Raw genomic sequence first — 4115 nt, forward strand, 5'->3', positions numbered from 1 at the left:
TTACTTTTTCAGTTTTTCTCACTCTTATATCAATAATTCACTTGACACCTTAATTAAATTGACTAGGAACCTTAAACATGTCTTTCCCAACCTTAAACCTGCCATTTTTTAATACCTATTATGTGTTAGATACATGGTTTGTCTCCAAATCCTAAATTAGCAAATCCCGAAATGCTAAAAAAATTGAAAGATTTAAAGTTATAGAGATCACTCTCAAACCCTTCTATAACGCATATATTTTAGTCAAATCTTTGTGGATTTTATTTTTACAAAATCTTTTGAAATAAATACTTGTTCCCTTGTGTCATAGGAATTCAATAAAATTGGAATTTAAATTCCATAATAAAATGTGTTTGTTTGGCCAAAGATATAATTGAAATCTAAATATACAAAGTATTCCACCAAATTCGTGAAGGATTTCTAAACTTTGCAGCGGAAAGTTTTAATATTATGAAAAACCCCATCCAATAATTTCTTCTACTTAAAAAACAATTATAAACGGTAATTATGAAAATTAGTCTCTATAACTCAAATCCATTTACCAATTTTACAAACCAATCACATTATGGTTTTTCATTGGAAATAATTCTAATTCTTTTAAAAACATTCCTTGAACAAAACGACCTACAATCAGGGCTGACAAATCGTGTCTTATCATGTTTAACATGCAGGTTAAAAGTGACGCGATTAACATAAATATGAACATGAACACTTGGCTTTAGTGATCTGAATGTGTCAGTTATATGTTTTTTTGTATCAAGAATGAGAAATGATGAACCCTAGCCTCCTAATTTTAGCGTACTTTTTACTAAACAAGTTTTATCGTGTTTAAACATGTATCCACTTTGTCAGCCTACCTACAAGTTGATTTTATGGAACATATTAAACAAGGAAAAAAAACACAAGAATAGATGGTTTATATGGTATGAGTAGATATGTCTATTTCGCCTTTTCAGGAAATGTTAAACTTCCCTTCCTCCGTACTCGAGTGCTCACAGTCCTTTCCACTAATTTTAGAAAAAGTTATGGAACGAACTGCTAATTATTATATCAAAAAACGAGAAATCAGACTCGTCCGGGTTTATTGGTAGGCAAGACCTACATGTATATTTTTTTTAAATATACATGAAGGACCGTTTTGAGTTTTGACGGTTTAAAGTTCTATTATTTTTCTCTTTTCCTAAGCATTTGTTGTATATTTTTTTTGTTTTATAATTTTGATCCACTCCAACCTCACACAATAAAAGCACACACTTTACCGGAATTGAAAGGGAGCCACCCAACTTCTACAAAACTTTGATCTCACTCTTGTCCAAAACATTGAGGAAATTAGTTACAAGATTCATGAAGAAGACGACCCTTCATCCACCATAGATAGCAGTTGCTTCAAGACAACACCATTCCACCAATTCCACCTTAAACATTCACCATTTTTAATGTCTCTTGAGTCATTATATCATCACCACCACCACCTCCTCATCTTATCATGCATCCCCTTCGCCGCAAGATCTCCCCCTTCTCCGCCTACACAGCCGCCATGAAACACCGCAAGAACAGCAACCTCTCGGTCTTCGTCGTCATCTTCTCGGTTATCCTATTCGGCTTCTTCATGTACAATGAAGATGTCAAGTCCATAGCCGAATTCCCATTCACAACACCAATAATTGAGATCAGTTCCACCACGACTTTGGTGGTGGAATCCAAAACTGAGGATAATAATAATCAGATGATTGAAATGCCGGTTCCAGTAGCCAAAGTGGTGGAGGAAGAAGCGGAGGAAGACGATGAGGATGTCGAGTTGCCACCCAAAGAGTGCGATTTGTATGATGGGAATTGGGTTTATGATGATTCGACACATCCGTTATATAAAGAAGATCAATGTGAGTTTCTTACGGCTCAAGTGACGTGCATGAGAAATGGGAGAAAAGATTCTATGTATCAGAATTGGATGGTGGCAACCAAAGGGTTGTAACTTACCCAAGTAAGCTTCTTCTTAATTACTTACGTCAAACTTTATAATAAAAATAAAAATGAAATTTACGAATATAATAAAGAAGCGTATCCAGTAGAGTCTCACTTAGATGAAAATTACTGGAAGGGTCTGAAACGGGTGAGACGAGGATAAACATTTCCGTTATTTTAAGATAGAAAATCTGCTCCCACTAAGACCAGACTAATAAAAAGGATTTGCAAGATTGACTTAAGCTTGGTATTTTTGTTTTGGGTATGAAGATTTTAAGGCAAAATTGCTGTTGGAGAAACTAAGGAACAAGAGGCTTATGTTCGTCGGAGATTCATTAAACAGGAATCAATGGGAATCAATGGTGTGTTTGGCCCAATCCATTGTTTCCACCGGGAAGAAAGAGCTTGACCAAAACCGGCTCACTTTCTATTTTTAGAATCGAGGTTTGTTTCTTTCATCTATCGATTTGGCTAAGGTTTTTTTACTTGACTTGAAATTACAAGATCACACGACTCATATATTCACGGGTTTACATGAAAATAACCAGTAATGGTTAATTATGCAATCTATAGATTAGTATATTTCTTTACTTGTTCATAAATTCTATAAATTAGTAATTTGATATGCATAATTGTAGGACTATAATGCCACGGTGGAATTTTATTGGGCACCATTTTTGGTAGAGTCGAATTCGGATGATCCAACGATGCATAGCATATCGAACCGAATCATAATGCCTGGGTCCATTAAGAAACATGGTAAAAAACTGGAAAAATGTTGATTATTTGATCTTTAACACCTACATTTGGTGGATGAATACCTTCGCCATGAAAGTCCTGTGAGTTTTTTATTTAAATATTTCACTCTCCATTTTACTACAATAATAGCTAATATAAATAAAAAATAGCAGCAATTATTTATAATTTTTAGTAAAATATTTTTATGAAAACCAATAATATAGGAGAGGATCATTTGACAAAGGAGATACCGAATATGATGAGGTTGAAAGGCCCATAGCGTACGCAAGAGTTTTGAAGACATGGGCTAAATGGGCCGACAAAAATATTGACCCGAACCGTACCATGGTGTTTTTCACCAGCATGTCTCCTCTACATATAAAGTAAACCTTCTTTTTAGTATTATTAATAAATACATACATAAATAAAAAGGTAAAATTTGTAGGAGCTTGGATTGGAACAACCCCGATGGCATTAAATGTGCAAAGGAGATTAGTCCAATTCTAAACCAGTCTATGCCGCTAAACGTGGGCACGGACAGGCGGTTATTTAGGGCAGTAGCTGAAGTGATTCAATCAATGAAGCTTTCGGTCCACTTCCTGAACATAACTTCGCTTTCAGAATACCGTAAAGATGCACATACCTCGGTATACACCATTCGGCAAGGCAAGATGCTAACAGAAGAGCAACAGGCAGACCCAAACACTTATGCAGATTGTATTCATTGGTGTCTTCCTGGGTTACCTGACACTTGGAATGAGTTTCTGTATACACGTATCATTTCCCGCCCTTGATCTTGATTGGTGTAAGCCAACCCTAATCACATTTGGTTATTTACTTTTAGACATTGAGTTTTTGTTTGTTCTTTCATGTACCTTGTATCTAGAGAGAGGGCAATTTTACATTTTATTTTATTGTGAAAATTTTGCTTAGACGTTGGGTCACAACATTAAATTGAAATTGTCTCAAATGTACACTGGAACGTTGAAAGATGAAATAAATGAATGCACGCACATCTTGTAACAAGGCTTGTCATTTCAGTTTAAAGTATAGTTTAATTTCGAGGGGCTAATAAAAAGGAGATTTATATGTGTTTTGGGCATTATATTTTATAAAGTTCTGTTTGTATCTTCTTTAAAAGGAGAAAAAAAAAAACATATATAGTCAAACCATCATAAAACGATTAAAAGGGTAATCAAACGTTTATACCCCAATGGGGATAGGGCTCATGTGTAAGGTTTACATGCTAAGAAATTATACCCTTCGGCCTTCACACATGTGAAAAATAAAGTTGGGGTGGCTTTGTCTCATCTATGGTGGGTTTTTCTTTTGAGGGTGGTCTCCGGGTGAACTGATAAAACTAATTGATGTACAAGCTTCATTTCGAGAACGTGCCAGCCTAGCATCCAAAATTC

General features: G+C 35.1%; 1 pseudogene across 1 annotated transcript; it reads left to right on the forward strand.

The window, feature by feature from the left end:
• Window positions 1-1471: 1471 nt before the first annotated feature.
• Window positions 1472-3703, forward strand: LOC143530830 (xylan O-acetyltransferase 1-like; annotated as a pseudogene). The gene is made up of 5 exons (XR_013134921.1): window positions 1472-1982; window positions 2235-2406; window positions 2601-2801; window positions 2925-3083; window positions 3146-3703. The product of XR_013134921.1 is annotated as a xylan O-acetyltransferase 1-like (transcript).
• Window positions 3704-4115: the final 412 nt, after the last annotated feature.

The sequence above is a fragment of the Bidens hawaiensis genome, unplaced genomic scaffold (genome assembly GCF_021521415.1).
Source record: "Bidens hawaiensis isolate Kalapana, Puna unplaced genomic scaffold, B.hawaiensis_p1.1 tig00009039_1, whole genome shotgun sequence".
NCBI classification, from domain to species: Eukaryota; Viridiplantae; Streptophyta; class Magnoliopsida; order Asterales; family Asteraceae; genus Bidens; species Bidens hawaiensis.